Raw genomic sequence first — 24,749 nt, 5'->3', positions numbered from 1 at the left:
GCACCAGCTGGACATGAATGAGCTGAGACACCAATTGGGAATGAATCAGTACACCCGGCAAATACTACTCTAATGGTGTAGTTATGGTAATTGATCTCCTCAACATGGTATTTGCCTTAAAAGATTGCATGGTTGTTCCACAAAGCAATTCATACGCCGGATCAGGATTACCAAAGCTGGGCTGACCACCTTTTAATTGAAAAGGTTGGTGATGTTTTGAATATCTCCTCGAGAAGAGAGCCTGCAGGGCTGTTTTTCACTAGCATCACAAAATGAAAGAAAATAGGCATGGAGGAGTGTTATGGGGATTGCTCCCACAAGTTTTACTTCTCTCACCATCATAAGTTCAGATTCAGAAAGAGAAGCTGCATGCTTTGGTTTTAGGCATCCCCAAGTTTCAAAAGAAGATAAAATTACATCCCAATGGGCTAAGCTAGCTTAGAGTTCAACTTTCTTTGACTATGCATTGGTGTCACAATCAACTACCCAAAATCTTTGATTTTTTTTTCCCTCATCATATTTGGTTGGCCGGGTCATCATCAATGTACAACCACAACTAAGTACATTGGAGTTGTCAGCAAACCTTGTCTATGTAGCAAATATCAAGGAAGTTTACCGTATGCTTCTCATTGTAGGAGTCAAACTGTCTAAAGTAAAACAAGTGGCATAGGATCATATCTCCTTTTCCCTTTCTAGTTCATTTTGGAATTGAATATATAGGTGTTCTTTCCTTCAAAAATACAAAAAAATTGAATCAATAAGAAAGGCTAGAGGAACAGACCAAAAGCTATGGGGATGAGCAATTGCTTAAAAATGGTCATCTCTTTGTTTCTGTTCTTATTTATGAGATGGTTTGTAGAGATTGGAGCGAGCCAAGATGAGTGCAAGGTATCAAGATGCAGCAACCATGGCCCAGTTATCAGGTTCCCCTTCCGGCTAAAAGATCATCCATATAATTGTGGCTATCCTGGGTTTGAGATGTCTTGTATAGAAAAAAAGAAAACCATCCTAGAGCTACCATATTCCGTAAGCCTTTTAGTGAAGAAGATAAATTACAACTCTCAGGAGATTATCGTCCATGACCCAGATTTTTGCTTTCAAAGATAGCTTCAAAACCTTACTTTGTCTACCTTTCCCTTCCAGTTCAAACTTGCAAGTTCCAACTACCAAGTTGACTACACCTTCTTCAATTGTTCCTAAAAAAAAACACTCAAATTATTATTTTTTCCATCCCTTGCACGTTCTCCTCAGTAACCCAGTCTATGCTGTTGATTCTGACAATATTCTTGAACTCTTGGACCTATCCTCCTGCCACAAGATTTATGACGTTACTCTCCCAGAAGATATAGTTAATGGGGAAAATTATTTTTCTTTAACATGGTTAGAATTGATATGTGGAAACGGCGAAAGAGAAGGTAAGAAATGCAGACTGAAGAGCAATGTTAGCAAATAACCTGAAACTGAATGTATTGATAAGCCAGCAAAAGGTACTATATGGATTCATTCCTCTCTAATCAATTTGCTTCCTCTGTGCCATTCTAAATCCTGATCATACTACTTATTTTAGGGAGTTCGTTTGTTGTAGATAAATTCAATATGAATTGGATCTTGAAAATATCGAAGTAGAAGAAAAAACAATAGCAGAAGAGGGAAGGAAAATAACAATAAATAAGATATATTTTTTTCTTTTCTTTGACTTTGCATTTTATTTTTATTATTATTTTCTTAACTTAGGATTGGACCAGTGTGGTAGATCCATGGTGATCACTATGACACTAGACATTCATAGGCCAATTCTTACATGCATTATTTTCTTCTACAGACATGCATTCTTATAGAAGTAACAAACTAATAGAGAGCTTGATCAAAAAGTTCAACACATCTTCTCTATCTTACAAAGATTACGATATTTATAAGTCTTCTTCTTAATAAGACTTTTATGAATTTTTTTATTGTAAGTTTTGCCTTTTTTGTGATCTTTGGTACGTATATTCGACCAAAAACCATTGCATAATTCTTGCTTTCAAGATTGCAGATTGCAAAATTCTTTTGCTTGAATAAAAGATTTCTTTTTCTTCGGTTGATCAAAATTGGATTAATTTGAATTGAAATTTCAGTTCTATGAAATTCAAAATTTTAGTTTTCCATGGAATTATCTTTTGAATTTGAAAGAATTTCATTTAATCTAAGTCCATGGAATATAATGAATTCAAAATACTGAAAATTAAAATTTTGTGCAAGAAAATGAATTTGATTTCCTCTCCCATTGAAACAAATGTATTTGATTTGATTTGATTATTAAATGCTTGTGATTATAAACTCTAAAATATTCATTTTTTCATGTTGATCTATTAGTCATAACAATCATTGGAGGACGCTTTGTACTCAGGATATCTTGTCTTTTTTGCTATTTAGTCTACAAGTTTCGATGGAAACATTTATCATTAGATGATGATATTGAGGAGTTTCTTCAAAATCACAAAAATCTCCAACCCATCAAGTCACTCAATAAGTTTATCTTCCTTAAAGGAAAAAAAAAAACATTCCTTTAAGTTGGGACATATTGTACAAAATTGCACTTGGAGTAGGGCGGCATGGGATTGAATACTTACATCAAGGGTGTGACACACAAATTCTACATTTTGATATCAAGCCACACAATATTCTTTTGAATGAAGACTTTACTCCAAAAGTTTCGGATTTTGGCCTTGCAAAATCGTATTTGAACAAATAAAAGTGTTGTATCTCTCACTGTAGCCCAAGGAACATTAAGGTACATTGCTCCAAAGTTGTTTTATAAAAACGTTGGATATGTGTCATATAAGCCTGATGTTTATAGCTTTGGAATGTTATTGATAGATATGATAGATAAATAAAGGCATTTTAGTAGACATGAAGAGGAATATCTAAGTGAATTATTCTTCCCATCATAGATTTGTGATCGAATTGAACAAAGAGAATATATGGAAATGGGAGATGTCACAAAGGATGAAAAGAAATATATATGGAAGATGGTCATAGTTGCATTGTAGTGTGTGCAAATGAAGCCCATGGACTGTCCTTTTATGAGCAAAGCTCTCGACATGTTGGAAGATGATGTTGAACCATTGCAACTACCCCCTAAACCTAGCTTCTATTCTCTTGAAATATCAGCTTTGGATCAGGAGAACAAACCAATGGGGGTTCTAATTTCCTCACATAATGCAAGTATTACAATTAGCTTAGATGGGAGGTTACTCAACAATCTATCTACTTGCAAATGCTCTCTCTCTCTCTCTCTCTCTTTCTTTATATATATATATGTAAATTAATGCGCTATCTAAACATGTAAGCCAATTCCCTTTATTTTTATATTCTTAGGTATATATAGTTGTAAAGCTAGAGAGGTTTGAGTAATTTATTTTGTAATTCAACTGTTAGCAGTAACCCTCACAATTCAAAATTCATAGGCCAATTTTTAGCATTTTTTCTTAGTTGACATGTAGGATGATTCATAAGCAAGCATTCTTATACGATGAAAATCACAATGTTAAATTGATGTAATTTCTACCTCTAAATGAGGTTGTTTACTTAATTTTTATTTTTTAATGAAATGAATATGAGATACCCTGACAAAGGGTTGTCTCATTATATGATCCAACACCTAGCTATTTTAAAAAGAGTTTCAGCTCCTTACTTTAATTAATCACGTGAGATGCAGGGGAGGCAAAAACTACTTTTATAGGGGAATATTATGAATAAATCTGGTACTAGATAGTAAATCTTGCACTGAGGTAGTAAAAATATTTTGCATTGGAAGGCTGCCATATTGCTCTTAGTCAATGAGAATGGTGGTGCTTGAATGGCAACATACGCAAAGAGAGGATAGGATTTATGTTTGTGTATTGCAGAAGCTTAGGTTAAGAAAAGAGAAAAAAATGTCACTTTTCCCTTCTGACATTATTGTCTTAGAAAAAATATTATGTTAATAATAAACACTTCTAAAAATGTGCAAGACTAATCAAGTAAAAATAAAAATAGACGGTTTTAGTTTGAAACTCATGCAAGACTTGACAAAAAGTAACATTCCCGAATGTTACCAATTTCGGTACATAGACCAAATGATACAATGCAAGTAAAAGTTCCTTGATTCATGGAGAAATAGAACAACATATAAGTTATCATGCTTGCATATCCACCATTTAAGTCTCCAACCGTCATTTATTTCTTTACAAATCATGATAATTTTTCCTATGAAGTACCTTTGTTATAAAGCCAATCCATAAGTTCTCTTAAAGCCACTTATTAATTCTCCTGTCCATTTATCATATTTTTGTTTAGGAAAAAATCTCTCTAACAAACAATATTATCTAAATAGCAACAATAACCTTACATGGATGAATGAGTACAACATGGTCAATATCTAGGTTGCATGCTCATAGTAATAAAAAGGATAAATTAGTTTTCACTCTATTAATTCTGAGATGATTGCCAACTCTTGTTGAAGAGATTTTTTACGCCTTCTAATGTTTGCTCTTGTTGGATCTATGGAAGCAAAAGGGTTGGGTGGCATGGTTAACTTGTCTCCTCCTTCCAACATTTGAATCACAACTTTTATGGAAGAGCGATCTATTGGACACCATTGAATGCACCAAAGTCCCACAATTGTTAGCTTCTTTGCAATTTTAATGTCTCCATCTTCCTCAATTCAAATACACACCTCTTCCCCCTTATCTAACTGGTTATAAACCCATTCGGGAAGTATACTTGGTTAGCCTTCTCCATTGTGACATCAATATTCTTCCTTCCTCCTACCATTTCCAGTAGCAACATTCCAAAACTATAAATATCTGACTTATAGGACACATTTCCAAAGTTCCTTGATAATACTTCTGGTGCAATATAGCTCATGGTCACTCTTGTTGTTGTCATTGAAACTGCACTTTGTCCCTTGGAACACAATTTGGCTAGACCAAAATCAGAGATTTTTGGATTGAAGTTTTGATCAAGCAAAATATTATGAGGTTTGATATCAAAATGGGGAATTCTTTTGTCACAACCTTGGTGAAGATACTCAATTCCTTTGGCTATGCCTAAAGCAAGTCTCCCACCTAAGTGAACAATCCTTGACAGATTTTGAAAATATATACTTCTCCAAAGACTCATTTGGTAAGAACTCATAAATTAAAGGTCGTTTAACTCCATCAGCACAAAATCCAACCAAGCGAACCACATTGACAAGATGGATCCTACCCATTGTTCCCACTTCATTAATGAACTCTTCTCCGTTTTCTTTTGAATTGTTTAGGATCTTTATTGCAACAAGAACATCACTAGAAAGCCTTCCTTTATACACAGTTCCATAACCGCCTTGACCCAATTTTTCCTTGAAATGATTTGTAATCTTCTTAACATCAGCGTAGGAGTATCTTGAGGGCTTGAGAGCTTTATAGTCTTTTAAAAACTGTTCTATCTTTTTTGTATTCTCTCTTTCTAATTTGTCTGAGCTATACACATGATAGAGTGTGATGACAAGAAGCACCAGAAGACAGAAACTGAGGATTACCGCTGCATGTGATCAGAAAAGAAAAAAAAGGGTTTTCTAAATAAATGCAAAAAGAATTAAATAGTAATCTTTTCTCTCTTACTAATCCTTAATCAAAAGGAGGTATGAGTGAGTAGAAAGTCACCTGTAACCAGTTTGTTTTTTGATACACGTGTAATAAAAATAATACAATTATTAGATTGTTAAGGTTGGGAAGCCCCTCTCATCACTACTATGTGTGTCATAGTGATCACCATGGATCTACCACACTGGTCCAATCCTAAGTTAAGAAAATAATAATAAAAATAAAATGCAAAGTCAAAGAAAAGAAAAAAATATATCTTATTTATTGTTATTTTCTTTCCCTCTTCTGCCATTGTTTTTTCTTCTACTTCAATATTTTCAAGATCCAATTCATATTTAATTTATCTACAACAAACGAACCCCCTAAAATAAGTAGTATGATCAGGATTTAGAATGGCACAGAGGAAGCAGATTGATTAGAGAGGAATGAATCCATATAGTACCTTTTGTTGGCGTACCAATACATTCAGTTTCAGGTTCTTTGCTAACATTGCTCTTCAGTCTGCATTTCTTACCTTCTCTTTCGCCGTTTCCACATATCAATTCTGACCATGTTAAAGAAAAATAATTTTCCCCATTAACTATATCTTCTGGGAGAGTAACGTCGTAAATCTTATGGCAGGAGGATAGGTCCAAGAGTTCAAGAATATTGTCAGAATCAACAGCATAGACTGGGTTGCTGAGGAGAACGGTGCAAGGGATGGAAAAAAAATAATTTGAGTGTTTTTTTTTAGGAACAAATGAAGGTGTAGTCAACTTGGTAATTGGAACTTGCAAGTTTGAACTGGAAGGGAGAGGCAGACAAAGTAAGGTTTTGAAGCTGTCTTTGAAGGCAAAAATCTGGGTCATAAACGATAATCTCCTAAGAGTTGTAATTTATCTTCTTCACTGAAAGGCTTATGGAATATGGTAGCTCTAGGATGGTCTGCTTCTTTTCTATACAAGATATCTCAAACCCGGGATAGCCACAATTATATGGCTGGTCTTTTAGCCGGAAGGGGAACCTAATAACTGGGCCATGGTTGCTGCATCTTGATACCTTGCACTCATCTTCAAAATCATTTGATCAACCCCATTTAGAGATAGGAGTTACATCAATTTAGTACAATAATTTTGATCATATAAGAATGCATGTCTATCAATAATCCTACATGCCAACTAAGAAAATAATGCTGAAAATTGGCCTATGAATTTTGAATTGTGAGGGTTGTTGCTAACAAATGCATTACAAAATAAATTACTAAACCTCTCCAAGCTTTACAATGATAAATAAATAAGAATCTAAAAACAAAGGGAATTGGCTTACATTTTGTTTAGATAACACATTAATTCACATATAGAGAGAGAGAGAGAAAGGGAGGGAAGGAGAAAGAGAGAAAGAACATTTGCAAGTAGATTCATTATTAAGTTACCTCTCATCTAAGCTAATTGTAATACTTGCATTACGTCAGGAAATTTAAACCCCCATTGGGTTGTTCTCCCGATCCAAAGCTGATATTTCATGAGAATATAAGGTAGGTTTAGGAGGTAGTTGCAATAGTTCAACATCACCTTCCAACATGTTGAGTGCTTTGCTCATAGAAGGACGGTCCATGGGCCTCATTTGCATACACTACAATGCAACTATAACCATCTTCCATATATATTTCTTTTCATCCTCTGTGACAGCTCCCATTCCCCTATCTTCTCTTTGTTCAATTCGATCATAAATCCATGATGGGAAGAATAATTCACTAAGATATTTCTCTTCATATCTACTAAAATGTCTTTGTTTTCCCACCATTTCCATCAACAACATTCCAAAGCTATAAACATCAACCTTATAAGACTCATGTCCAATGTTTTTATAAAACAACTCTGGAGCAATGTATCCTAATGTTCCTCGGGCTATAGTGAGAGATACAACCCTTTCATTTGTTGGATACAATTTTGCAAGGCCAAAATCCAAAACTTTTGGTGTAAAGTCTTCATCTAAAAGAATATTCTTGGTTTGATATCGAAATGTAGAATTTGTATGTCACGCCCTTGATGTAAGTATTTAATCGCATGCCCTACTCCAAGTGCAATTTTGTACAATCTGTCCCAACTTAAACGAATTTTTTTTCTCCTTTAAGGAAGATAAACTTGTCAAGTGACCCATTTGGCATAAAATCATATATAAGGGCCCATTTTGACCCTTCTATGAAAAATCCAACAAGTAATAGTGAAGAAAAACTGAAAATCCATGAAAGTACCAGCATTTACAAAAATGCAAAGAAAATTTGATGGAGAAATTTTTCAAATTCTGCAAAGTGCTAGCCTTTATGCTGTGTCAGAAGGTAACAAAAAATAAAACAAGGGTTCAACACTTTGTTATGACAAAAAGTGCTAAGAATGTGAACTATTGGGGCTCAACCCCAAAATTCCACTTAATCAATAATGGTCAAAGTCATCATTAGACAATAAAATGTTACCTGCAACTTTCTACCACTAAAGTAAATAAAAAAATAAAGCAATACTCAAGTACCAACAATAAAGTAAAAGGATCATGATATAGCAAACATTAAGCTGGGTTCTGTGCTGAACGGAAGATATGCCCCGATGGGGCCAACTGACCTCCAAGGCCCCACAAGTTCCCCTTCCAGCTAAAAGACCAACCTTATCATTATTGATATAGATAATTTTGGTAATAGCAACAACAACATTTCCAGAAGATATTATTCTGATGCACCCAATAAAAGAGATTCCAAAGAAAATTCTGGTAAAATAAGAATTCATCAAATCAAGGCTTGATCATTGTAGATATTCTTTGTAATTACTGTAGACTAGAATTTTCTATAGGAACATTTTTTAGTATTGCTATATACATCAAGTCAACGCTCATGTATATTTAAACATAGTATCAATAAGAATTTTCAATGTGTGCTTTCTCGTTTATCCTTGCAGCCCTCTGCCTTTCTTCTTCTTATGGTATTAGAGCCTTCCTGTAACACACCAAAAACCATGACTGGTTCATTAGTTTCTTTTCCTATCAATCAATAGATTCTCTTCTCTTTGATTCTCAAAATCAAATCATCACCATTAATGTTGCTTCTCAAACCCCCTTGAAACTTACATCCAACAACTATACTACTTGGAAAGCACAATTCAACTCATTGGTTGTTGGTCTTAATCTCAAAATTTATATTGATGGATCAACCCCTTGTCCATCAAAAACCATAATTGAGAATAATACTGAAATTCCTAACCTTGCTTACTTATTTTGGATTCTTCAAGACCAGCTCATTTTTAATGCAATTTTGGGTTCTGTTTTTGAAGATATTTCTCCTTTCATTATTACACTGTCTGAATCATCCCAAGCAACCTGGAAAAAACTTGCCACTACATATGCCAAACCATCCCATAGTTGGATCCATCATCTAAAGGAAAATCTTACTCATCTTTCACATGACACTCTCACTATTACTCGGTACATGCAGCAATCAAAAGATTATGATGATGCTCTAGCACTTGTTGATGCCCCGATTGGTGAAACCTTCCTCATTTTACACATTCTTGATGGTCTCAATAGTGAATTCAAGAAGATTGTTGTTGCCGTGAGAGCATGTGAGACCTCTATTACCTTGAAGGAACTTCATGAAAAACTACTTGCTCATACAGGTTATCTCAAAAGAGAAGGCTTGGAACAAAACAAAACAACATCACTACAAATATAACAACCAAACAGAATCCCAATAATTGAAGCAACTACAACCCTTATAAGTAAGGTAGATTTTACAACATTGGTGGTAATAGCAGTACTAAATAAAGTCAGAGTCCAAATAGAAACTTTAACCCAAAGCCTTATAAAGGGTATTGTCATCTATGTGATGAATAGGGTTATATGGCCAAGCATTGCCTGAGGTTTTGTGTCTTTCTATCGTCATTGTAGCCACAATTGCAATAATTTTTTTAACGGTTTTCATGACCTCCACTCAACTATCAACCACCTTCCTTTTCTTCCCAACTAAGAGCTCTTCAAATTGAAAGAGGTAGTTTTTTCATTCTTCCTTTCATTCGTTCATGTACAGAGTATATATAGAGGGTAATCACCATTCTAAGAATGGGAAAGAATGATACAAGGAAAGAATGATATAAGGAAAAAACAACTAATATCCTAATATCTCAACATTCCTAATATCTAAACATTCCTAATATCTCAACACTTCCCCTCAAGTTGGTGCATAGATGTCACACATGCCTAACTTGTCTAAAAATTTTGAGAACACTCGACTTGAGACTGTAGCTTTGGTGAGGATATCAGCCAATTGATCTCCTAATCGAATCTTAGGCAATTCCACAATCTTATCATCCAACTTCTCCTTAATGAAGAATCTGTCCACCTCGACATGCTTTGTACGATCATGTTGTACTAGATTATGAACAATATCACATGCGACTTTATTGTCACAAAACAATCGGATTGGTTGCCTAGATAGGTAACTTAAATCCTGTAAGAGGAGTCTTAGCTATAAGGCCTCACAAAGTCCTAGAGCCATACCCCTAAATTCCGCTTCTGCACTTGAACAAGCAACGACATTCTGCTTCTTACTTTTCCATGTCACAAGATTACCACCTACAAAGGTAAAGGAACCAGATGTAGATCGCCTATCATCCACTGCACCGACCCAATCAACCTCAGTATATACTTCTATACTCTAATAATCAACATTTTTAGTGAACAAAATTCCCTTCCTAAGAGCATTCTTCAAATACCTTAAAATACGTATGACTACCTTCATATGTTGCTCTCCAGGATTATGCATGTATTGACTCACTACTCTCAATGCATAAGCAAGATCTTATCTTGTATGAGCTAAGTACATTAATCTCCCCACAAGTCTCTGGTATTTTCCCTTATCGGTTGATACTTGATTAGGCTCAACACAATTTTAGACCTTCTTCTATTGGTGTATCAACAGGTTGACATCCCGACATTCCAGTCTTCTGTAAAATATCTAAGGCATACTTTATTTGAGAAAGAAAAATTCCTTCACTTGATCGAGAAACTTCAATCCCAAGAAAGTATTTCAAAGGACCTAGATCTTTCATTTCGAATTCTCTAGATAGATAATTCTGCAGAGTTTTTCTTTCTTCAAGATCATTTCCTGTAACTACCATGTCATCTACATATACGATGAGTGTCGTAATCTTACCATGTTGCTTTTTCAAGAACAAATTGTGATCTGAATTACTTTGACGATAGCCAAAAGCTCTCATTTTCAATCCATACAATGACTTTTTCAATTTGCACACCTTCTAACATTGCTTTTCTGATGCCATGCATCTTGGTGGAAGATCCATATATACTTCTTCAGATAACTCGCCATGCAGAAAGACATTTTTTACATTGAACTATTGTAATGGCCAATCCAAGTTTGCAACTAAAGACAGTAATACTCGAACTGTGTTGATCTTAGCTACAGGTGCAGATGTCTCTGTGTAGTCAATTCCATAAGTTTGAGTGTACCCTTTTGCTACCAGTCTTGCTTTAAATAGTTCAATACTACCATCTGTCTTGTATTTCACAGTATAGATTTAATGACACCCAACTGGCTTCTTTCCTAGTGGACATTCTACGAGTTCCCATGTTTCATTCTTCTGCAATGATTTCATCTCTTCATTCATGGCTGCTTTCCACCTTGGATCAGTTAAGGCTTCTTGCACACTATTAGGAATAGTTGTAGTAGATAATTGATTTACAAATGACTTATTTGATTCAGACAAATGATGGTTAGACACATAGTTGCTCATATGATATTTGACTTTGGTAGACAATTCAGGTTCATATGTGGGCTTAGGAATACCTCTATTATGATGGTGTGGTAACTGTTTCATGAATGGATCAGGTTCCAAATTAAGAACACCCTCAACAGACGACGATTGGTTTGGTATTTCAGTGAAGACATCTTTGGACCCAAATTGTTCAGATGGTGGTGATGGTTCAATTGTACTGTCTCTTCCTTCTTCTATCACTTCTTTAGTTTTTGGGTGGTCATTACTACTTGGTTTCAAAGTTGTACCACTCATATCCAACTCACCTGCTTCCTAGTTCAATAGTTCAGATTGTCCATATTCATCGTCCACAGAGATATGATAATCATAATCGGGAGTCTGAATTTCCTTCTAGTACTCCCCCTGAAGTTCAGACTCAAATGAAAAATACATCGAATCTTCATGAAACACCACATCCATTGTAATAAACATTCATCGAGTTGGAGGATGGTGACATCAATATCCCTTTTTGTGTCATGCATATCCAACAAACACACATCGCAATACATAGGAAGTTAACTTGGTGCGTTGGTGTTTGTGTAGATACACAAATGCCACGCACCCAAAAACATGAGGAGGTAGATTTGGGACGGTTGGGGCAACTATGACATTAGTAAGAGCTTGGAGAGGTGTTTGAAAGTCAATTGAGCTGGAAGGTACCCGATTGATCAAGTATACGACAGATGTGATTGCTTCTCCCCAATAAGATATCGGTATTTTTACTGCTATCAAGGAAGCACGAACAACCTCTAACAAGTGCTGATTTTTCCGTTCAGCGACTCCATTTTGTTGGGGTGTATTGGAACAAGTAGTATGATGAATGATTCCATGTCCTTCCAAATACTTTTGAAGATCAGAACTCTGATATTCTCCACCATTATCGCTACGCATAACTCGAACCTTTGCATTGTACTGAGTTTCAATCATTTTATGAAATTTTTTAAACAACAAGTTCACTTCATCTTTGGTATTCATCAAGCATAACCAAGTCATTATGGTACAATCATCAATAAAAGTAACAAACCAACGTGAGCCACTCAAAGTTGGGACTTTGTATGGGCCCCAAACATCATAATGTATAACCATAAAAGGAAGCGGACTTTTATTCAAAATTAATGGAAACGAAGCACGATGGCTTTTAGCCAATTCACAAATATCACAACGGAAACCAGAAATATCACTCTTTGCTGGGAAGATGTGTTGAACTTTTTGATCAAGCTCTCATTACTAATATTGATGAAAAAAATATGGTTAGAGATTTTCATTGTTAGAAGATATGAAATAGCGTTCGATAGTGTTGAGGAAAAGAGTAACAACTAAGAAACATGATTTAAGAGGATTTAGGAATTAAAACGATGTATATCTAATATTTCTATTTATTAGTAAATTCTATATGTTATATAATTCTTAGTTTTTAGAGGATTAATTGTGTTTATCGTTTCTTGTGTATATAAGTTATCCTCTAATTGGATAGGTTAATAGAGTCATCAACAATTGAGAATAAAAGAGAAATAGGAACTAAAGAGCAGTTTTTTCATAGTTTAATGTATAGCCTGAATAAATAAATTGATTAAGAATACTAATATATCTTGGATTAATAACAAATATTATTTGCCAATTTCCTACAAATTTTATTAATAACAAATAAATTTAAGAACACTAAAGAAATCTTTTGGTAAAAATTAAAATTCACAAATAAAAAAAATACAAAATTAGAAAATTAAAAAAATGATAATGAAATAGTGTAAAATTATTAAGGCTATAACAAATTAATAAAATATTCTAAATATATATTCAAATGCTAACTAAACTTAAGTAGGAAATGAATAGGATTGTTTATCCATGAATTCCAAACTTTCTTTAAACTAAATTTGCCCATTTTTATTTATGTTGAGTAATAGAGCATCTAACACAATCATTCCGATATACACAATAATAGACTTATTCAATTGGCAAGTAATTTACTTTAGTGAAAATGAAGCATATAGAAATAAAAATTTATAATTCCCTAATTAATTGCATTTCCTAAATGCATGCTATTTTCTAAGCAATGCAATGGAGACTTTGAGATTGAGTACTATTCAAGTTTTAAGTCACATATGTAAACCCATAGGTATTGAATTGCCTTGTTAATTATAGGAAAAACACCTTGCAATTTTCTCATAATTAGGATAGCAAAACCAGTAAAAGAAAAGAAAATGGGAAAAAGCCCACAAAATATTTTCCATTAAAGAATAGAAACAAAGCCCAAACAATAATTAATGAAACAAAAGAAGTTAATAAAAACATAGCACAGAATCACAAAAGAGAAAAAAAAAATGTATATTTCAAAACTGAGAAATGGAGTAGCCATTTAGCACTCAAAATAATTCTACTCAGTTCAATTTTTCATCCAACTAGAAATTGAATACCCATCTAAACATTCAAAATTACTCTATATGCTTAGTACAATATTTCATTCAAAGTAAGTGCCAAATATAAGTCTAAAGTTTAAGGAAACATTTTAAGGATTTTTTAAAAGCAATTTTATTTATTTAAATAAATAAATTATAGAATATTAATTGTCTTAGAAAATAGAAACTCTTATTACAAAATCTCACATGATGTTCTAAAATGTTTCTAGTAAAATCTTCAACTTTAATAATTGCCTTCTAACCTGAATTTGGACAATGGATAAATTCAAACAAAGAATGACTCACTCAGTGATTAAAATCCCTCAATTATAAGTGTAGCAATTTTGTTTGAAACTTATTATATTCTTTAGAATATGTAGCTATTTCACAATGACACATTGAAAATAATTCGTTTTGTTGTGTTCAATTTATCATGAAGTAATATAAATTAAAGACTAGTATCCTAATTACTTAGAAAAATATGTATAACATTGAATCATAGGCATGGTCTAAAAAAAATGAATGAAAGGGTATACCTATATTAGAATAAGAATCTCTAAATCCTATAGTTGTAAGCTTTAATTTCTTTGCCTAAGATAATATTTTTTTTTTATCACAAACTAAATAACTTAAAATAGAAGGAATTAAATTTTTTTTAGAAAAATAAGAAAAAATAAATAAATAAGGGGAAATGCATGCGTATAAGAAGAAATAAAGTTATAATACGAAGACAAGGTATGAAGACATGGCAAGAATAAAGATAGATAGCTTGCAAGTGATTTATGTGGGGAAGGCAAAGAAATAAGTACAAGTGGTTTGATCATAGAAAGATGTTGCCAGAACATGCTACCTACCCAAGGTTACTGATCATCCTACAGAGAGAGAATCAAACATGAGAAGAAAACCTTGTAGAAGATGGATAATCTATTGTTAACAGTCCTGATTATTACCATTTCCTTTAAGAAGTTCTCAAATCAAATCCTAACACCTTCCTCATCAATGACTAACGTCACAGTTTCTACAGCCTATGCCAAATTTTGAACATCCTACAATTTCAATAGCAGTATAATCCACCCCCACTCTAGCTCCCATTATGATTTTAGCACCTCAATGCTCCAAGCATTTGAAAATATCTCCATTATTTTAGTTTCAGCCCTTCCATTTATGTGGTTCCAAACACTTAGACATCATGTTGAAAATTGAAATCTCCAATTAAATATTAAAATAAAAAAATAACATTAATATTAAAGTAAAATGAAGAATGAATTCTAAAATCTATTCTCAATTGGTCATATTTTCTCTAATTAATTTAAAAATCACAAGATGATTTAATTTCTCTAAGAAAGTATTCTAAAACAAGGAGTTGAGAAATTTAAAACACTATTTTCCTTAACCAAATAATATTTTCTCAAAATAATCAAATTTGCATTCTTAAAATCAAATGACATAGACAAATCACCCTATTCTTGAAAGTGCCATCATAATTCACATTCTACAACCCAAGTTAACAAGACCATATGATGTCATCTCAGAGGCATATGAGGTGGCCACACTTTTATCCCTAATTCATGATTTAATATAAAAGGACTAGCTAGCTCCTTATTCCCTAATTCTCTAGTGGCCCCAGGAAATCCATTGCCCAAGATTAACAAAATTCCTCTTCTAACCGAGCAGCATAATAATATCTTGAAGAGGGAATGATCCAACTTCCCCATAATTGGTTCATCAAACCACACAACATCAAACCTTAAAACTATAATTAAATCCTAAAGAAGAGGCAGGTTTGAATGACCTGATCCAATCAATGGTGATTTGTAGCTGTAATGAATCAATCGTAGGCACTGCAATGACATGAACCAGTCTATGATGCTTTTGCAGATAAGAGAGGTCTTAAGGGAGACTTCATGAATAGATGAGTAGGAATGGCAACAAATATGAGAGATCCTAAGAAGGGAAGCTTCATGAATAGATGAACACTATTCACAAGAACATGAATAATACTGTCATTTCTTCTGTTTTGATTCCTTATCTAATGAGTCTTTACTCTAATTGCTTCTCTCACTGATGATAGTCTTGTTCACAAAACCTCTACTTGTAGGGTTCTCTCATTTGCATATTCTCCCTCTCCAATAGCCAACAGAAGGATTTTATAACTTGAAAAAGAATTAACAGCATTTTATAACTTGAAAAAGAATTAACAGCGGCAAAATTGAATTAGAACAGTTACATGGAATGAACTTCAGCATCAAAATATACAAGCAAACTAAAGAAATACCTTCTCCAAGATTATCAAGACAAAAAACAGAAGAACAAACATTTTGGGTTTGAAGCAACACTCAGACAATGCTCTACTTCGATTCAACATATCATAATTCCAGTAATCGATATAACTTCTCCAGTTCAGAATGTCAACTTATACCACTCTTGCAATCAAGAATCAAGAGGGATGGACCAGTGCTGAAACACAACCAAAAAAGGTCAATATTCTAGAACAACCCCAATTGTGCTTTATACATAGAACACACCATGCTATTGTCGTATGGATGATGAAATTCTACAAATCCATGCCACCCTTCAAACTCATATTGCCTTCCCACTAACCAAAGCATTAGAACCTCGATTCATCGCAGAATATAGAAAGAGAAAAAATAAATGTGGGGAATTTAGAATAACATGCTGGCTCATAGAACAAGTAAAACAGTTTCAGTACTGCAGTAGGGAAACCAATATACAGGGATTCAGATTAGAAAGTCATAGTAAACCTAATAGTTGGAGTGCATGAAAAGGAACTAAAAAACAGACAACATAATGCCCTCATCATTCTTTCCACAAATTCCTTCCCTCATAGCTTTCCCAACCTTAGATCTTCACAATGTCTCCGCACAGCTAATAATGGTGCATGCAGAAGCAATGCAATCTACTACTAATAATAGTGTTTTCCTAAAGGTCAAATACCAGCATGGTCTCACTAATTTGTCTTATTTTTTCTTCATTCAGTCCAAACTATTTATTATAGGATACAAGTGATTCAAGCCCCTTATTCTTATGTTTCTTCACCACCATAGAAAAAATACCAACTATTTTTTTTTTTTTTTGATAAAGAGAATAAAAGAAATTTCAACAACACCACACGTATTCTAATAAACATTCATATCAGTTAAAGGCCTTTTGGAAAAATTCAAAATTGATTATTGCAATGTTTAACATGAAAAATGTAAAGACAGAATGGTTGTAGATCTCCAAATTGTGATAGTTTCTCAAAAAACTGAAACTTAAATAGGGCTCCAACCTATCTCTTAATCCCAAATCTCGTATATCTAAAGAAATCCATCCATAAGAGACTAGATAAAGAACAAGTAACAGAAAATTAGAAAGAATTCCATTATGTTTCCTGTTTTATACATTTTTGAGGTGTTGGGAATCAACATTGAAATGGTAATTTACCTTGAGATTTTTGTCACATTCTAGAACACCTAGCTTATGCTTTCCTCTTTAAGAAAGCATTGCAATTGTGTGTGTTTTTTTTTCTTGACACCTAATTCAAAGAACAGCTGTTTCAGTTTTTATATAAATAACTAATTCCTAATTTCTAGATAGTTTCATTAGTAATGGTTGAATGGCATTCTTTTATAACAGAGCAAAGGTTAATGCTGGAAAATCTTATGCTTAGAACAGATAAACACAAGAAAGAGAATCATATTTTGAATGACATTAATAAGTGAAACTATTCAGATAGTTAATTGATGGTTAAATATTTCTAGCAAGCATAAAGTAGCAATACCACAAAGGGAAGCCTTCAACTAGATGAATAACTCTCAAGGAGGCTCTGTTCCAGATACTATGCACAAAATAGCAACCAAAATTAGCTTTAAAGAAATAAAGAGAGAAAAACAGCGGTTCAATGGGAAAAACAACATGTGAATTTACCAATAGAAAAGGCTCTATCGTATACCATACAAGACTTGCCAAACATCCCTTTTACTTATTGACATAGAAGATAAATCAGCAATAGAACTGCCACACCCCCAACTAAGTTGGAAACTTGGGAATTCAAGTCAAGAATCATGAAACAAGTAGGAATTGCCACTATAGTGATGACAGAAATTTGATGCATTTTCAAATCCTACAAGGATCTTATAAATGCAGAGGATTATTCATCCATAAAAATATGAAAATTTGCAGTTTTTTTTCCACAAAAATGCAAAAACTCATTCCAAACAGCCAACCCTTCAAGTCACAAATTCACAATCCACAGAGTCCCAATTTCTGAAATCTTTCCAATTAAAAATTTTCACTTTTGCTAAAAAAAATTTGCTTTTGCTAAAACTTTTTACCTTTCACAATAAGATTTCTAATTTCCATGCCTATGTTACCTCCAGTGTAATGGGAAATATATTACATACTATGTAAGAAAGAACATGGCGCTTTTTTAGTGCCAAGGATGCCTATTGAAATATGTATACAATGATGCTTAAAATAACCGCCAACGTCTTTAAACTTTTACAGTTCAATGACGCTTATAGAGGCATCGTAGTAAACAAGCGCCAACATTTTAGTATATCTAACTAAATAATGACGCTTTTTCAAAAGCGCCAAGGATAAGAGCGTCCTTGTTTTGTTTTTTTGTAGTAGTGAAGATTTACAACGTTACGCTCCCAGATGATATAGTTAATGGGGAAAATGATTTTTCCTTAACATGGTCAGAATTGATATGTGAAAACTGCAAAAGACAAGGTAAGAAATGCAGACTGAAGAGCAATGTTGGCAAAGAACCTGAAACTGAATGTATTGATAAGCAAGAAAAAGGTACTATATGAATTCATTCCTCTATCATCAATCTGCTTCCTCTGTGTTATTTCCTGATCATACTACTTACTTTAGGGGGTTTCGTTTGTTGTAGATAAATTATATAGGAATTAGATCTTGAAAATATCAAAGCAGAAGGAAAAATATATATACTTTTTCTTTTCTTTGACTTTGCATTTTATGTTTGAAAAGGTGATCATTACTGAGGAAAACGTGAAGCAAGAATTTAAACTCTTATTTTTATTATTATTTTCCTAACTTAGGATTGAACCAGTGTGGCAGATCCATGGTATCACTATGACACACATAGTAGTGATGAGAGGCGCTTACCAAGCTTAACAATCTAATAATTGTATTATTTTCCTTACAGGTGTATCAAAAAACAAACTGGTTACAGGTGACTTTCTACTCACTCATACTTCCTTTTGATTAGGGATTAGGAAGAGTGAAAAGATTAGTATTTGACTATTTCAGCATCTATTTAGAAATACCTTTTCTTTCTTTTATTTTTATTTTATTTTTCTAATCACATGCAGCGGTAATCCTCAGTTTCTGTCTTCTGATGCGTGTAGTCATCACACTATCATGTGTATAGCTCAAACAAATTAGAAAGAGAGAATATAAAAAAGATAGAACAGGCTTTAGAAGACTATAAAGCTCTCAAGCCCTCGAGATACTCCTACGCTGATGTTCAGAAGATTACAAATCATTTCAAGGAAAAATAAGGTCAAGGAGGTTATGGAACTGTGTATAAAGGAAAGCTTTCTAGTGATGTTCTTGTTGCAGTAAAGATCCTAAACAATTGAAAAGAAAATGGAGAAGAGTTCATTAATGAAGTGGGAATAATGGGTAGGATTCATCATGTCAATGTGGTTCGCTTGGTTGGATTTTGTGCTGATGGAGTTAAACGAGCTTTAATTTATGAGTTCTTACCAAATGAGTCTTTGGAGAAGTATATATTTTCAAAATTTGTCAAGGGTTGTTAACTTAGGTGGGAGAAGCTTCAAAATATTGCTTTAGGCATAGCCAAAGGAATTGAGTATCTTCACCAAGGTTATGATAAAATAATTCTCCATTTTGATATCAAACCTCATAATATTTTGCTTGACCAAAACTTCAATCCAAAAATTTATGATTTTGGTCTAGCCAAATTATGTTCCAAGGAACAAAGTGCAATTTCAATGATAATAGCAAGATGGACCATGGGCTATATTGCACCAAAAGTATTATCAAGGAACTTTGGAAATGTGTCCTATAAGTAAGATATTTATAGATTTGGAATGTTGCTACTGAAAATGGTAGGAGGAAGGAAGAATATTGATGTCACAATGGAGAAGACTAGCCAAGTTTACTTCCCAAAATGGGTTTATAATCAGTCAGATATGGGGGAAGAGGTGTGTGTTCGAATTGAGGAAGAGGAAGACATTAAAATTGCAAAGAAGCTAACAATTTATAGGACTTTGGTGCATTCAATGGTATCCAATAGATCGCTCTTTTATAAAAGTTGAGTCAAATGTTGGAAGCAAGAGACAATTTAACCATGCCACCCAACCCTTTTGCTTCCATAGATTCAACAAGAACAAACATCAGAAGGTGTAAAAGATCTCTTCAACAAGAGTTGGCAGTCATCTCAGAATTAATAGAGTGAAAACTAATTTATCCTTTTTATTATTATGAGCGTGCAACCTAGATATGGACCATGTTGTACTCATTCATCAATATAAGGTTATTGTTACTATTTAGATAATATTGTTTGTGAGAGAGATTTAAAAAAAAAACAAAAATATAATAAATGGACAGGAGAATTAATAAGTGGCTTTAAGGGGAACTTATGGATTGTCTTGATATCGAAGATACTTCATAGGAAAAATTATCACAATTTGTAAAGAAATAAATGACAATTGGAGACTTGAATGGTGGATATGCAAGCATGATAACTTACATGTTATTCTATATCTCCATGAATCAAGGAACTTTTGCTTGCATTGTATCATTTGGTACTCTACGTATTGAAATTGATAACATTTGAGTATGTTACTTTTTGTCAAGCCTTGCATGAATTTCAAACTAAAACCGTATATTTTTATTTTTACTTGATTAGTATTGCACACTTTTAAAAGTATTTGTTATTAACATAATATTTTTCTAAGAGAATTATGTCGGAAAGGAAAAGTGACATTTTTTTTCTCTTTTCTTAACCTAAGCTTTTGCAATACACAAACATAAATCCTATCCTCTCTTTGCTTCCATTGCTATTCCAGCACCACCATTCTCATTGGCTAAGAGCAATATGGCAGCCTTCCAACACGTAATATTTTTACTACCCCAGTACCAGATTTACCCATAATATTCCCCTATAAAAAGTAGTTTCTGCCTCCCCTGCATCTCACATGGTGAAATGAGCTGAAACTCTTTTTAAACTAGGTGTTGGATCTTATAATGAGACAACCCTTTGTCAGGGTATTTCATATTCATATTCATTTCATTCAAAAATAATAATTAAATAAACAACCCCATTTAGAGGCATAAGTTACATCAATTTAGCATTGTGATTTTCATCATATAAAAATGCATTCCTATCAATCATCCTACATGTCAACTAAGAAGAAATGTTGAAAATTGGCCTATGAATTTTGAATTGTGAGGGTTTCCACTAATGGATGCATTACAAAATAAATTACTCAAACCTCTCCAAGCTTTATAACTATATTTACCTAAGAATTTAAAAACAAAGGGAATTGGCTTACATGTTGTTTAGATGGAACATTAATTTGCATATATATATATATATATATATATATAGAGAGAGAGAGAGAGAGAGAGAGAGAGAGCATTTGCAAGTCGATACATTGTTGAGTTCTCTCCTATCTAAGCTTATTGTAATACTTGCATTATGTGAGGAAATTGGAACCCCCATTGGTTTGTTCTCCCTATCCAAAGCTTATATTTCATGAGAATATAAGGTAGGTTTAGGAGGTAGTTGCAATAGTTCAACATCACCTTCCAACATGTCGAGTGCTTTGCTCATAGAAGGACGGTCCATGGGCTTCATTTGCACACACCACAATGCAACTATGACCGTCTTCCATATATATTTCTTTTCATCCTCTGTGACATCTCCCATTTCCATATCTTCTCCTTGTTCAATTCAGTCATAAATCCATGACGGGAAGAATAATTCACTTAGATCTTTCTCTTGATGTCTACTAAAATGCCTTTGTTTTCCCACCATTTCCATCAACAAGATTCCAAAACTATAAACATCAGCCTTATACGACACATGTCCAACGTTTTTATAAAACAACTCTGGAGCAATGTATCCTAATGTTCCTCGAGCTGCAGTGAGAGATACAACACTTCCATTTGTTGAATACAATTTTGCAAGGCCAAAATCCAAAACTTTTGGTGTAAAGTCTTCATCCAAAAGAATATTGTGTGGCTTGATATCAAAATGCAGAATTTGCATGTCACACCCTTGATGTAAGTATTCAATCCCATGCCCTACTCCAAGTGCAATTTTGTATAATCTGTCCCAACTTAAAGGAATGTGTTTTTCTCCTTTAAAGAAGATAAACTTATCAAGTGACCCATTTGGCATAAAGTCATATATAAGGGCCCATTTTGATCCTTTTACGCAAAATCCAACAAGTTGTACTATATTAACATGGTGAATCCTTCCAATCGTGGCGATTTCATTGATAAAATCTTGTCCATTGGCTTTTGACATGACCAATACTTTTACTGCTACAATGCGGCCACTCTGAAGTTTTCCTTTGTACATAGAGCCAAAGCCTCCTTGGCATAACTTATTCCTGAAATTGTTGGTTATTTTCTTTAGATGTGAATATGAGTACCTGATGGGCTGGAGATTCTTGTGATTTTGAAGAAACTCTTCAATATCATCATCTAATGATAAATGTCTCCGTCGAAACTTGTAGATTAAATAGCCAAAAAGACAAGATATCCCAAGTAGAAAGCGTCCTCCAATGATTGCTATGACTAATAGATCAATATGAAAAAATGAATATTTTAGAGTTTATAATCACAGACATTTAGTTATCAAATCAAACAAATACATTTGTTTCAATGGGAGAGGAAATTAGATGCACTTGCTTGCACAAAATTTCAACTTTCAGTATTTTAATTCATTATATTCCATGGACTTGGATTAAATGAAATGCTTTCAAATTCAAAAAGATAATTCCATGGAAAAAGTAAAATTTTGAATTTCATATAACTGAAATTTCAATTCAAGTCTAGTTTCGATCAACCAAACCAAGATAAATCCTTTATTCAAGCAAAAGAATTTTGCAATCTACAATCTTGAAAGCAAGAATTATTCCCGATGATAGACAAAAAAACTGATCATGTTCATGCCACACCAAAGTAAGAATCGGAACTTTGAAGTCTTACCGGTCTTTTCAAGAAACCAGACACCTAATAAGAGAGAACATGGACTAAATTAGAAATGAGGCCCATAAAAGAGGGATTGTTATAATTAGAGAAAAAGTAGATACAACATTAGAAAATATGAAGCATAATGATGAAAAGTTCAATTTGCAAATCATGGAAGATGATGGAAGGAACTATCAAAGTCGTACCAATTGCAATGGTCATCCCAGAAAACCCATATTGGTCAAAAGCATCTTCATGTCCTGCATGATTAAAGCCAGTAATCAGTAGTACTATTAGCTATAGAAGATCGAAAGCCTTATTACCAGAAATGAAAAATAATTGTACAATCTACATTTACATACAAAGCCAAGTATAAAACAACACTTTATTGAAAACAAAAAAAGAAAAAAGTTTGTCTTCCAAGAATATAATTGTTAAAATCAAGCCAACAATTTCAAGATTTTTAAATAAAATGAACTCTCAATAATTGGAACTATTAAGGATTGCCTTGGGTTGTATACGGACCTAAAAGTGTATTGACTGTTAACAAGAGGAGACAAAATTCAAAATGAGAAAGGCATAAGAAGAAAGATATAGTTGGCAAAAGCTAAAAATGAAAGACGATAAAAGAAACTCCAAAAGCCTTACAAAAAAACAACCCCACTGACACCAGTACATCTTTCAACTTCTAAAGCCCTGCATGATTAAACCAAGCAACTAAAATTAGTAATAGAAATTGAAGTTGCGAACATAAGATTGCATTTGGTTATCCCATTTACTTATAATTGCAATGTATAGTTGGATTTCCAATGATTTTTTTTCTTTTTTGTTTTAAAATTGATATAAGTGTTCATCAGCCATTTGATTTGAAAATTTTCAACACTTACAGTTTCTTCTATCATCATCCAGGCATTGTATAGTGTTGTTGTTGAAATTTTGTATGCACCAATTGTCTTTCGCTTTGCATTCATGGCAGCGGGAGCTCAAAAATGAAATATGGAGCCCCATAAGTAGCTTTTCTTGCAAATATGAGCTTGAAAGATTGCTGGGCTCTGAAACAGCCATGAAACTGACAGTAACAACAGTGAAGCCAATGGTGCACGAATATGGAAGATCTCTCACCAGCTTGTAGCCTGCAGCTAGCGCATAAGCATATGGTTGTGGGGAAGAGAAAGTAGCATCGGTGCAGTTGCAGGGAATAATAGGAATGTAGTATTGATCAAAGATTGGTCTTGCACAGTTCATCAAAACTACAGTATCCCGTTGAACAGCATATTCATATCCATATTGTTGGAGTGTTGCATCTCATATTGAAAGCATGGAATTAAAAAGGAAAGAAGAAAGACTTAAAATAGAAAGCAAGTTAGATGAGAAGAGTTAGTTAGAAGAGTTGTTATTTCAGTTTATTCTTTACTCTGTTATTGTGTCATTGATGTATTATAAATAAGACTCAAGTCTGACGTATTTTTTCAATTTTTCAGTTTTCTGCAATCCATTTTCTTTTGTGTGCTCTGTTTCTTGGTGTTTTTCATCAGTTTCAGATTCTTCTGATTCTCAACATGGTATCAGAGCCAAACCCTAAAGCATCCGCAACCTAAATCGATCAGTTTCTTCTCAACTTCTGCCTTGCAAAATTCTGCTCTGGAATTCTCGCATTGGTTGTCTTCCAGCTTCTTGCATTTTCTTGAATAGATTCTTGAAAATGAGTTTTGGTGATTCTTCTCTTGTCAATCCCTCTCCTGTGCATCCTTCTT

General features: G+C 33.5%; 1 pseudogene; it reads right to left on the bottom strand.

Annotated features, from left to right (window-relative positions):
• Positions 1 to 4,444: 4,444 nt before the first annotated feature.
• LOC117933217 lies at positions 4,445 to 24,240 on the bottom strand (annotated as a pseudogene).
• Positions 24,241 to 24,749: the final 509 nt, after the last annotated feature.

Source organism: Vitis riparia, chromosome 16 (assembly GCF_004353265.1).
Source record: "Vitis riparia cultivar Riparia Gloire de Montpellier isolate 1030 chromosome 16, EGFV_Vit.rip_1.0, whole genome shotgun sequence".
Taxonomy (NCBI): domain Eukaryota; kingdom Viridiplantae; phylum Streptophyta; class Magnoliopsida; order Vitales; family Vitaceae; genus Vitis; species Vitis riparia.
Note: the sequence above shows the minus strand (reverse complement) of the source record. Positions and strands in the feature narration are given on the sequence as shown.